The sequence below is a fragment of the Mastomys coucha genome, unplaced genomic scaffold (genome assembly GCF_008632895.1).
Source record: "Mastomys coucha isolate ucsf_1 unplaced genomic scaffold, UCSF_Mcou_1 pScaffold9, whole genome shotgun sequence".
Taxonomy (NCBI): Eukaryota; Metazoa; Chordata; class Mammalia; order Rodentia; family Muridae; genus Mastomys; species Mastomys coucha.
Window position 1 is genome coordinate 38,418,965 of NW_022196915.1, and position 13,677 is coordinate 38,432,641.

The following is a 13,677-nucleotide window of genomic DNA, read 5'->3' on the forward strand; positions in this document are numbered from 1 at the left end:
TCAGCCTTAAAGCCAAAAATTTCAGTGCACCCCCCCCAGCTTCCCCACCCCCTCGTGCCCCTGGGAGGTCCCTACAGCTTAAGGGAATTCAGGTTAATGGCAATCAAATTAAGTCATGTCTGTGTCGCCTCTGTGGCCAACATTCCTGGGGATTTTCGCTGACACCATCTTCAAGCGTCTGGGGCGTTTCCCTGTCTGTCATTTGACTGATCCATCCTATTAAACATGGCTCTGGTGTTCTTTTGCTTCTGTTTTTCTTTCTCTTTTTCTTTCTTTTTAACGGACAAGGGCCTGTTTTATTTTAATGACTGATCCATGTGAGGCCACAGCCAGGCCACTATGTACAGACACGATGGAAGCTTTATTTCTTGTTCTCTTCCTCCTTGGACAGAGTCTTGATGATCTCTTCCTTCTTGGCCTGGAGGCGCTCCTCCCGGCGCTTTCATGCTTCCTTGGTCTTAGACCTGCCAGCCTCAGCCTGGTCAGCCTGGTAGCTTCTTACGGGCTTTGTCAGCCTTCAGCTGTGGATGTGCTCCACGAGAATCCGCTTGGTTTTGAGTACATTCCCTTTGACCTTCAGGTACAGGCTGTGGTACATATGGCGGTCAATCTTCTTAGATTCCCGGTATCTTCTGAGAAGCCAGCGCAGGATCATCATCCTTCTTATCCAGGTCACCTTCTCGAGCACTGGCGGTACCCTTCCTCTTCCCTATGCCCATATGCCTGCCCTTCCGTCGGGCCAAGGTGTTTTTCTGGCAGCGAGCCTGGGAATGGATAGTCACAGGCTTCCGGATGATCAGGCTATCTTTGATCAGCTTCCAGACCTGCTGACGGGAGTTGGCATTGGCGATTTCATTGGTCTCATTGGGGTCCAACCAGACCGTTTTCCCACAGCAGAGGACAGTAGAGGCAAGCCTCTTCTGTAGCCTGAGCATACTCATGGCTGCGGATGCGGCAGCAAAAGGGCGCTTCTGTCTCTCTCACTAAAAAAAACCACTAAATGTTTGAGTGAGCTAACATCAAAGTGGACATTTCCTAGACCCATGCCTACTCTGCTTCTAGGTTTTATGTAAGAACACATGGACTTTGGTGGACCATCTTTGAAAACCCGAATGTAGTGGGTCTGGTAGATGAAAAGATACTCTAAACAGGCACTCATGTCTCTCAATCTAATCATCAGACAGTTGCAAGAATAGGCCCTAAGGATATAGGAGTTTCCATGGAAATCTCATACCTTGAGAGGGAAAGGCGCCAAGCAGAACTGGAACTTGTCTCTATGAAAGAGATTTCAGTTTGAATAATTAGTCAAACAACCTTATAGGATGAAACTAAAACCTGGATAATGAAGAAGATTCAGTGGTGGGCGTAGCAGGACCTTGGCCAAGACTGTATAGATGTGTATGTATACCCTTGGCTGTGTGTGTGTGTGTGTGTGTGTGTGTGTGTGTGTGTGTGTGTGTGAATGTACCTATACATACATGCATGCACGCATATATACATACATGCATACATACATACATACATACATACTACTTCAGGACCCTAAAGATAGGCTTGAGGGGGTTGCAGGATCTCTGTCTGTCTTTCCCATGTGACTGCATTAAATAAATCTGCCTTTTCTGCTTTTCACTTTTAAGTTTGCTCTTTTAATTCAATTGTTGTGGTTAGGCGACCTGACCTGATTGGCACAAGTTGTGACCGCATGAGTCTAGGACAGAATTAGAAAACACCCCCTTCAACAGAGAGACGGGGAGTCTGGGAGAGAGTGGGGGGAAGGGAGAGATAGAGAGGGAGACAGAGAGGGAGAGGGAGAAAAAGAGGAAGGAGAGAAAGGGAGAGGGACAGAAAGAGGGAGGAGAGAGAGGGAGAGAGGAAGAAAGGGAGAGAGAAAGGAAGAGAGAGAGAGGGAACCTTAAGTATATATGACAAACTTTACCTATGATCTTTTGTGTTACCAAGCCTTTCTACTGTCCTTAAAGAAATACAGTAAACTTTTTATCTCAACTGGGTGAACCTAATGTTATATAATTGTGGCATGTGTCTATAATAGTTGTGTTAGTATGTTTTTGATTGTTTTCATATGTTATTTGTATCAAAGGTTCTTTTTGTTTTGTTTTGTTTTGTTTTAAAATAAACTGTGGTCACATCAGTTCTCTATTTAAATTCATTTTTTAAACTTTCATTAATTCTTTGTCAATTTCACATCATGCACCCCAGTCCCACTCATCTACCCATCCCCCCACATCCACTCTTCACCCTTGCAACCTTCTCACCAAAAGAAAACAAACAAGCAAACAAAAAACTTTCACTGTGGAAGCTGTGCTGGGTCTTGGTGTGTATCACACAGTATACCCTTTTGCCCAAAAGCTTTTCTTGCAAATGTTCATTGCAAGAAACCTCTGGCTTCTGGTTCGAGACCTCTGGCTTCTGCTACACTACCAATACTGGATCCTCACAAGGACTCCTCTGGGATATCCTGTTGTTGCCCTGTGTCATGAGATCCTGCAGGTTTGGTTCTGGAGAGCCCAGCCCCTTCACATGCTCCAGCAACTCATAGATGGGGTAGATGTTGGGTTGGGCCAACTCAAAGGCCTGGATCTGGGCTTGGGTGGTAGCTGAGTTGGTCAGCCTGACAGCTCTCCCATGCTCACTGCCAGAGCCGTGACAGAGGCAGGTCACCTGAGTGCCACAACCAGTGAGAGGTGGCACCTGCTCTGCACAGCCCTCAGATATCAACATGGCCCCAGTCAGCAGCCCAGACCAGGGACATCTGCATGATCTTTGATAATAACATGGCCATAGACATCTACAGACCCCCACTGCTGCATGACTGTGAATCCAGACACGGTCCCAGGTGGCACCATCAGGTACTCACATCAGGCTGTCCCTCACTACCTTTGAGTCCCCAGTTCCCCCTCTCTTCACTGTGCCCACATCCTTCTGTTTCTCTTCCTCTCCCATCTCTCCACCACACACATGTTCAACTTACTGGTACCAGGACCTGCAAAAATGGCATCTTTGGGAATATTGAATGTTTCAAAAACCTTCAGTGTTGTATACATAGATTTTTAATAAGATTTCATTCCAGGGCTGGAGAGGTGGCTCAGAGTTGGTTAAGAGCACTGACTGCTCTTTCAAAGGTCCTGAGTTTGAATCCCAGCAACCACATGGTGGCTCACAACCATCTGTAATGAGATCTGACACCCTCTTCTGGGGTGTCTGAAGACAGCTATATTGTACTTATATATAATAAATAAACAAATCTTTTAAAAAATTCATTCCAAAACAGTTTCTCTTTTATATAATATAAATGTATAATCATAAAATTCATATAATTTCTTCAAAATATTCCTAATATAGAACTGTTAAATGTAAACCTTTTTTATTCATATTGAAATATATATAAATTAATAGATACGCTTACTGAAGATGCCATGCTTTCTCTTGTAGAATTATTATGAATTATGCTTAACCCTGCCTAGCTTCAAATGAAAGAGACTTGAACTATGATATTTATCTATTAATTACTATGTACAATTACTGAGGGGGCTACCCTTAGTCTAAATCTCTAGTGCTAGCCTAGCTGCTATCAGCTGTGCTCCCTAAATACTTGCTGTTTCAATTCTCTGGGTTATGTCTGCTGCAGCAGTCTGGCGTCCTGGGGAGGCATTTCACTCTGGCACGTGCTGCTGGCCCGTCTTGACTCTTGGAGGCCTCCTCTTCTCTTTCCTTCCTCTCCTACCTTCAACTGTATCTCAGTAACACAAACTCCACCTCTCTCCCCCACTAACTAACTGTCACTGGTTTTATTTAACTAATAGTTTTAAATTGGAGTCTGGTATACATGAGGATCCACTCATCTTGGAGCAACTGGATCATGGAGTACAGAATTTGGCATTTGCATGCAAGCAGCACCAAACCAACCCCTACATCTTTCCTTTTCACAATGAGGATTATAAAAAATATAATCCTTGGCCAGGCATTAGTGCCACATGCCTTTAATTCCAGCACTTGAGAGGCAAAGGCAGGTGAGTCTGTGAGTTCTAGGCTAGCCTGATCTACAGAGTGAGTTCCCGGTCAGCTAAAGCTTCAAAACACAAACAAACATACACACACATGCACACATACATATATGCATATATATGTATGTATGCTTACTTGTATGTATATATACACAAATATGTATATATGCATCTATATTTATATATCTATTTGTATGTATATATATACTTTTTATATATATCTGTATGGATGGATGGATGGATACATTTGTAATCATAACAAGGTCTTGCTTTATTAAAATATGTCTTGGACTAGAGAGATGGCTCAGTAGTTAAAAGCACTGGCTGTTCTTCCAGAGGATCCTGTATTCAATTCCCAGGACTCACATGCCAGCTCAGAACACATGTGTATGTGGTTCCAGTTGCAGGGGATCTGACACCCTCAGACAGACATAGATGGAGGCAAAACATCAATGCACATATAGTAAAAACAAATCATTAAAATATATCTTATACATGATTATGTATATAAACTTTCTGTCTACATGCGGTTATGTTTTATTTTTACATAATGTACTTATTGCCAAATTGGCTCAGAAGTAAGTGCTTGTGTAAACTAAAGTTGTTAATTTGGCTCCACTTCATTTTGGCTCACAGTGAAATTAAAATTTTAACAAGAAAAGTTGTAATAAAAGACAAAAAAATAATCTAATAAATGTGACCACATAAGTAAAACAAATAGAGATGGGCAGTGGTCCTAAATCTTTCTTTGAGGTAATGTACAAAATTTAAGTCTGCTTTTAAGGACAAGATATGCATAATCAGGTAATTCTAGTCAATCTCTCTCTCTCTTTTAAAAAGATATATTTATTTATTTTATGTATATATGTACACTGTTGCTGTCTTCAGACACACCAGAAGAGGGCACCAGATCCCAATACAGATGGTTATGAGCCACCATGTGGTTGTTGGGAACTGAACTCATGACCCTGGAAGAGCAGTCAGTACTCTTAACCTCAAAGCCATCTCCCAACCCCCTGGTCAATATTTTATCTCCTTGATCTTTATCCCAGCTAAGTTCTAGAACATGTTCTCTATCAACAACTTTAGATCACTCCTACTGAACAATGTGTTTATCCTAGAAGATAATTGGCCTTTCTTGAGATAATAAACTCTTTACTCCAAAACTAAAGAGGGCAGCTCAGGTCTTTGTTAGATGTATATGTTTTTAGGTATATCTGTATAAATACAAACACTTTAAGGACGTTGTTGACCATTTGTACTTCTTTAAAAACAATCAATCAAGTTTTTCAAGATCTTTATTTTAGCCAGGTCTATGTCGGAGAAAATCCTAAGTATTTTTAAATTGTCATTTTGAAAGCCTACTTTGAGGCTTACACAGATATCTTAGAGTTTTACAGATCATCTTAATGTGTTACACTGTAACGATATTTTTTAAATTATTTGATTTTTAGCTATAAATAAATAAAATAATAATATGCTGGGTGGTGATGGCACATGCCTATAATCCAAGTGATCAGGAGGCAGAAGCAGGCAGATCTCTGTGAGTTGGAGGCCAGCCTGGACTGGAAAGCAAGTTCCAGGGCAGCCAAGACTGTTACAAAGAGAAACCTTGTCTCAAAAAACCAAAATCATCATCATCATCACCAGCCTCATCACCATCATGGTCATCATCATAAATGCCAAACTCTAACCTTTTTTGGAGGTTTTATCCTACTTTGGATGCCCCCTAAACACAAATAAAAAATAAATGCTTTTTCTAAGCAAAGAACCACTTTAAGGTACCTATTATGTTAACTTAAATCTTTAACAAGTATTTGATTTAAATTTGGTTAAGAAAACAAATTATTAATATACTCTATTGTGTTTAACTATTAGCTATCTAAGATTCATATGTTTTTGTGGCTTAGATAGAATCTTCTGAGCTTTCATTTTTACCTCATTAAAATTCTTTCCTTGAGCTGGTGAGATGGCTCAGCGGGGAAGAGCACTGACTGTTCTTCGGAAGGTCATGAGTTCAAATCCCAGCAACCACATGGTGGCTCACAACCACCCGTAATGAGATCTGACGCCCTCGTCTGGTGTGTCTGAAGACAGCTACAATGTACTTACATATAATAAATAAATAAATCTTTAAAAAAAATTCTTTCCTTAATTTTTTATTGACAATAACAATGTTAAGATTAAAGTATGTTGTAAATGTTGTTAAAAAGTATGGTTATAACTAAGTTAAGGTACAATAAGATTATACTTTTTTGAGACAGAGTTTCTCTGTGTAGCCCTGGCTGTTCTGGAACTTGCTCTGTAGACCAGGCTAACCTCAAACTTACTGAGATCCACCTGCCTCTGCCTCCCAAGTGCTGGAATTAAAGACATAGGTCACAACTGCCTGTTGGTTATATAATTTTTTAAGGTTAATTCTATACACTGACATAAAATTAATGCTTACTTTTCTACAATTTTTTGTTGTTTGGTTTTTTGAGACAGGGTTTCTCTGTGTCATCCTGGCTATCCTAGAACTTACTTTGTAAACCAGACTGGCCTCAAACTCAGAGATCTACCTGCCTCTGCCTCCTGGGCACTGGAATTAAAGGGATGCATCACCACTGTCCAGCTTCCTAGAATATTTTATTAACTATTGATCTGTTCTTGGTATCCTTTTACTAAATAAACATTTAAAAATCTATTATTGGTAATACCCACGGAAGGAGTTGCAGAGATTAACTATGGAGCAGGGACTGAAGGAAGGCCAAGCCAGCCTAAATATAGCTATCTCCTGAGAGGCTCTGACAGTACCTGACTAACACAGATGTAGAGGCTCACAGCCATCCATCGAACTGAGTACAGGGTCCCCAGTGAAGGAGTTAGAGAAAGGACCAATGGAGCTGAGGGGTTTGCAGCCCCTTAGGACGAACAACAATATGAACTAACTAGTACCCTCAGAGCTCCCAGGGTCTCAACCACCAACCAAAGACTGCACATGGAGGGGTCTGATTGTTCAGGCAGCATGTGTATAGTAGAGGATTGCAAATTCAATCATCAATAGGAGGAGAGGACCTCGGCCCTGTGAAGGTTCTGTGCCCCAGTGTAGGGGAATGCCAAGGCCAGAAAGTGGGAGAGGGCGGGGTGGCAGGCATGGGGAAGTGGGAGGCAACAGGGGTTTGTTTTTGTTGGTTTTGTTTGTTTCTTTGTTTTTTGGAGGGGAAACTGGGAATGGAGAAATTTACATGTAAATAAAGAAAATATCTAAAAGAAAAAAAATCTATTATTGGGTTTGTTTTTAATGTTTTCCCATTGGACAAAGCATTTGCTTTTTGGATTGTCATTATTGCTTTAACCATTAAAAAAAAAATCTGCTTGGGCTGGTGAGATGGCTCAGCGGGTAAAAGCACTGACTGCTCTTCCAAAGGTTGTGAGTTCAAATCCCAGCAACCACATGGTGGCTCACAACCATCTGTAATGAGATCTGACGCCCCCTTCTGGTGCGTCTGAAGACAGCTACATTGTACTGACATATAGCAATAAATAAATTTTTTTAAAAAAAATCTGCTTAATGATACTGGTATAGGGCTGGTTTTGATGCTAAGGTCCTATTCCCCAACTGGTTCTTGGTCAATCAGTAAAGAAGCCATGGGCTAATTGCTGGATGGAAGGAATAGGCATCCTGGGTCCCTGGGAGAGAGGAGACATATGCAGGAGAGAGAAGAAGAGAGAGTTCACCATGCATCAGAGAGAGAAAAGCCAAGCAGCCATGTGAGGTCTCTGGTGAAGTGGCAGCATGTTACTTGATATAACTGAGCAACTAAAGCTGAGGGCAGTTGGGGAGCTGTGAAGCTAAGAGTATTGACAAGGGCACGCCTCTCCAGGAGGAGATAAGTAGTGCCCAGTCATTGTATCTATAATGCAAGTTGAAATTGACCATTGTATGTGTTTGTGTTTTTTATCTGTGGATTCAGGGGAATCTGGGTGGGGGCTGGTAGCACAGCCCGTTCCTGGAGCTCAGGTAGGGTAGCAAAAGCTACACACAATCTGGTTATGGAGACCTTTTCACTAAATTAAATAGTGATTACAAAATGTGTTTTCATGGACAAATATTGAAATCTGTTTATAAACTTTTGTCTACTAGATAAACAAGTAACACATGATATTGTAAAAAGACTTTTAACTGTAAGTTCAAAATTAATTGCACAGTCTTCTTCAAAAGATAAACATCAGATGATTTCACTAAAAGAAAGAAAGACATCACATCAGTGAATTCATTCTGATTTACGGATGAGGGTCATCTCCAGGTCCTTCTCACTCAGTCCCAGGAGGTGCTGAGCTTTCTTCTGTCATCTGAGAGCACATTCGTTTGGTCTTGGAGAACGCTGGTGGATGGTCATCGTCAATGCCACCAACAATCAAGTTCTCCAAGGAAACAAATGTTCCTTTTGCTGCTTATGTCTATTAAATATCTTTGTAATTGGACTTTTAAAATTATTTATGGTATCTAGTAATCTACCCCATATATTTTTAAATGATAATTTTTTTTTCAAGAGAAGATTTCTCCATGCAATGCTGGCTGTCCTGGAACTCATTGTGTAGACAAGGCTGGCTTCAAACCCACTGCCAGCCCCTGCCCCCCAAGTACTAAAGTTAAAGACATGTGCTTCCACTGCCCAAGATAGAATAATATTAATTGTGGTCTTAAAAAGTTACAAATGAGGGCTAGAGAGGTAGCTCAGCAATTAAGAGCACTGACTGCTCTTCCGAAGGTCCCGAGTTCAAATCCCAGTAAGCATGGGATTTGCTTAACATGGTGGCTCACAACCATCCATAATGAGATCTGACACCCTCTTCTGGCGTGTCTGAAGACAGCTACAGTGTACTTACATATAACAATAAATAAACCTTTGAGCCAAAGCAAGGGGGGCTGGAGTGAGCAGAGGTCCTGAATTCAACCATCTGTACAGCTACAGTGTACTCATATACATAAAATAAATAAATAAATAAATAAATCTTTAAAAAAAGATTGAAATTTACAAATGAAAATATTATGTCTTTCACTTGGTCATACCCTTTTGTTATGATGGTTTGCTCACCCTAAATCCCTACCTTATTCTAAATTATATTTGAAGTATTCAAGTTTTTTATTTTCTTTATAAATACTCTCTCTCTCTCTCTCTCTCTCTCTCTCTCTTTCTCAGTATAATTTGGATTTTAAAAAAATCTTGTTTTTAAAGTAAATTTAACTCCATTTACTCTAGCTAGAGATTTGGGATAATTCTTCTTCTCCAGAGTTTAAAACAGACATCAATATCTAATAACAACAACATCCATGATGACTTATACAAGTACTTATGTTTCTTGATATAATTAGCATCTAAAATATCCTCTAGTACAGTTGGCAGGGAATAAAATAAAATTAAGCAACACTTGTATTTTAGAAAGAGAGATGGTACTTCAGAGACTCCTTCATTTCTAACCATTTAAATATAAAATATAGGGCTGGTGAGATGGCTCGGTAATTAAGAGCACCGACTGCTTGTCTGAAGGTCCTGAGTTCAAGTCCCAGCAACCACATGGTGGCTCACAACCATCTGTAATGAGATCTGACGCCCTCTTCTGGAGTGTCTGAAGACAGCTACAGTGTACTTATGTATAATAAATAAATAAATCTTTAAAAAATAAAATAAAATAAATATAAAATATAAAGTAGTCCATCAAGTACAAATAACTATATATGAGGAGGAATTATGTAGTTGAATTCATTTAAAAATATGTAAATTCTGGTTATTTTAGATGTGTTTTTTAAAAAGATTTATTTATTTTATTTACATGCGTATACTGTAGCTGTCTTTACACCAGAAGAGGGCATCCGATCCCATTACAAATGGTTGTAAGCCACCAGGTGGTTACTGAGAATTGAACTCAGGACCTCTGTAAGAGCAGTCAGTGCTCTTAACCGCTGAGTCATAGGAAAACCAGCCTTATCATCATCATCATCATCATCATCATCATCATCATCATCATCATCATCATCATCATCATTTGTGTGTGTGTGTGTGTGTGTGTGTGTGTGTGTGTGTGTGTGAGAGAGAGAGAGAGAGAGAGAGAGAGAGAGAGACAGGTGTGTGCATGCCATAGCGAGTGTGTGGATGTGAGACAACTTTCAGGAATTTCTTTCTTTCTATCCACAGTGTATCTAGGACTTGAACTCAGGTAATTAGGTTAATTTGGCAAGCTTCTTCACACCATGAGCCATCTGGCCAGCCTAGCATAAGCTTTTTTTTTTTTTAACTATGTTTTCTATGTTTTACTATGTTGTTCTGCCAGGCCTGGAATTCACTATGTAGACCAGGCTGGTGTCAGACTCATGAAGGTCCACCTGCCTCTGCCTCTTATGTGCTGAGATTAAAGGTATATACTGCCATACCCAGCCTTTATTTATTTATTAATTGTATTTTCATATTTATTTACTTATTTTTTGTGTATGCATGTGGCTACACATGTGGTATGATCCTGGTGTGAAAGTCAGAGGGAGGTCAGAGGACAACTGGCAGAATTCAGCACTCTCTCTCTCTCTCTCTCTCTCTCTCTCTCTCTCTCTCTCTCTCTCTCTCTCTCCTCCCCCGCCCCCATGGGGGTGGGCTCTGGGGATTAAACTCATGTTATTAGGTTTGGCAGCAACAGCCTTTGTTCAATGAGCTGTTTCACCGAGGCCTAAGAACATACATTTTTAAAAAGAAAGCTTTTCTTATATTTAATTTATTGATTGTATATGTGCATGTGTACATGTGTGCATGTGTGCCATAGCATGTGTAAGGAGGTCAGAGGAAAGCAGTGGCAGACATCTAGTTTCTCCTTCCATTGTGTGAGTCCTGGCAATAGAACTCTGTCATCAGGCTTGGGGACAGGCACTTTTATCCATTGAAGCATCTCCAAGACTCAGAGGACTTAATTTTTTTTTTTAAATCAAGTGGTTCTCTGAATATTCGTTGCTAGGCAAAAATAGGGACATTTTAAATGTTTTCTGTTGTTTGTGTTGGAAGCACAGCAGAAAGGTCCTTGTACTCACAGATCTCCAGAGAAACCAGGAATGTTAAGCACACAGGATTGTCTTTCCAATGGGAAAGATGAAAAAAAAAATCTGTTCTTCCATCCCCCAAAAGGGACATTTTAAGAACTCACAAAACTGATAAGTGGTGGTGTACACCTTTAATCCCAGCACTTGGGAGGCAGAGGCAGGTGTATCTCTTCAAGTTAAAGGCCAGCCTGATCCACAGAGTGAGTTCTAGGACATCCAGAGCTACACAGAGAAACCCTGTCTTCAAAAACAAACAAACAAAAACTCGCAAAAGCAGTCTATTTAATGAGTTGGTTTTAGGTGACTCTACAGTTGGCTTTGCTGACTGTATTCTCTATTCTTATAGTTCTTGTTTTCTCTGGACACTTTAGAAGGGAGGTAGCGTGGTTGGAATGAAAAGTAGCCCCCATAGGTTTGCAGGGAATGGCATTGTTTGAAAGGATTAGGACTGGTCTTGTTGAAGTGGGCGTGGCCTGACTGGGGTGGGTTTTGAGGTTTCAGAATCTCAAGCCAGGCCCAGTGGATCACTCTCTCTTCCTGCTGCCTGCCAATCCAGAGTTAGAACTCTCAGCTGCTCCTTCTGAGCTTCCGTGCTTCCCATCATGACTAATGGACTAAATCTCTGAAACTGTAAGCTATCCCCAGTCAAATGCTTTCCTTTGTAAGAGTTGCCATGATCATGATGTTTCTTCATAACAATAGATCACTGATCAGGACAGGAGGGCTGTCTCTGGTGATACAAGGGCGACAGCTGAAGTTCCAGGGCACACAGTGGATAACGATGAGACCAGAAGTAAAGACTGGCCTGCCCTAAGAGCTCTTCTTTCTCCTCTCTGTGCTGCCTTTTGGGTCAAAGACAAATCTCCAATTGACTCCTGGAAGAGCTGGGAAAAGGAATCAGGCCTTCCTTGAGGCCTCTGGCAGTAGTGGTAGAAGTAAAAAAAGAAACAAAACAAAGCAAAACAAAACAAACAAAACACTCCAAGAAAAATCAGAACTCAGCCTCTGATAGAGTTGTCATCCTCAATAGGGGCGTTTTCTCCTTGGCCAAACTGAAGTTGTTTTGGTTTTTTTTGTTGTTTTAGAGGTCTGTAGGCTTGAACTTTGTACCTAAGGATGACCTTAAACATCTGGCCACCTTGCTGCAACCTACTAAGTGTATGTGGCTTTATGTGATCCTGGGAATGAAATTCACAACCAGGCAAAACTCTACCCACTGAGCTATACTCCTACCAAATTTGAGGTTTTGTTGGGCAGCAGAAACAGACAAAAAACACAACAAATTATTAAGCTATCAATTCTTTCCATAAATCAGAATGTCTACCCAGAGCTAACACACACTCTGTGTGTGTGTATGTGTGTATGTATGTATATGTGTATGTATGTGTGTGTGAGTAAATTTATATTAATGAAAGTAAGTGTGTAATATTCTACCAACTACAGGTTCCTTAGGGTTCAGACTCTCATTGGAAATGCAAATGCTTTTTGACAGAAAAAAAAACCATCAACAGCATAATGTAATAGTACTCGGAATTGACCACTTATGTGCTAGTGTTGGCTTTGGAGCAACTGACAGCATGATGCAGCTTTATAATAATAAATAGAATAGAATAATTATAATATATCTTATATAATAATATACAATATGATAATAAAATAACACATAATTATATATAAGTATAATAATTAATATGCTATAATAAAGGAGCCTTATAATAAAGGTCTAGTGAGTAAGCGCAACATGGCAAAGACCTTGTGGTGGTTTGAATAAGAATGGCCCCCATAGGCTCATATACTTGTATGCTTGGTTTCCAGTTGGTGGAACTGTTTGGGAAGGATTAGGGGGTGTGGATTTATTGGAAAAGGTATGTCACAGCCCTCAGCATTCCCAGTTACCCTCCCTGATCTCAAGCATGTGGATCACATGTAAGCTTTAAGCTGCTGATCTATCACCACGCCTACCTGCTGCCATACTCCCTGCATGACAGTCATGGACTTGAAAATTCTGGAACCTCGAGCCTCCAGATTAACTGTTTTATTTTATAAGTTGCCTTGGTCACAGTGTTTTGTCACAGTAATAGAAAAGTAACTGAGACAGACCTGGAGGAAGGCAATGAACACAGAAAAGGCAATCTCGGGGAACTGGAGGATCCCAGTGTTTGGGAGTTGAAGCAGGAGGGCTGCCATAAGCCTAAGGCTACCCTAGGTTATACAGTGACTACCAAGCAAATAGGGACACAGAGTAACATCCTGTCTCAAACAAATAGCAGCAAATTAGCATCTTCAGAAGAATAAATGCTTTCTCCCATCTTTACCACATACAGCTGGACACTCCTATAACTCCAAGAGTTTGTCTGGAAATAGAGGCAAGACCATGATTTACAAACCATTCGGAGCTATGCATTCAGATACTAGACTGTGTTACGGAAAAGAAGGAAAAAGATAAAAAAGGAGGAACTAGAGTAAACTTGAACCTACTGTTTGGCAGTTCTAAAGATGGGAGTGCATTAGTTTATGATGTTCTAGTCTCCAGATGCCTGCCCTGGAGAGTCATACTCTAGTTTTCAGTGAAGGCTCAGGGATGCTGCT

General features: G+C 40.5%; 1 pseudogene; it reads right to left on the reverse strand.

Moving 5' to 3' along the window:
* Positions 1 to 295: 295 nt before the first annotated feature.
* Positions 296 to 941, reverse strand: LOC116084875 (annotated as a pseudogene).
* Positions 942 to 13,677: the final 12,736 nt, after the last annotated feature.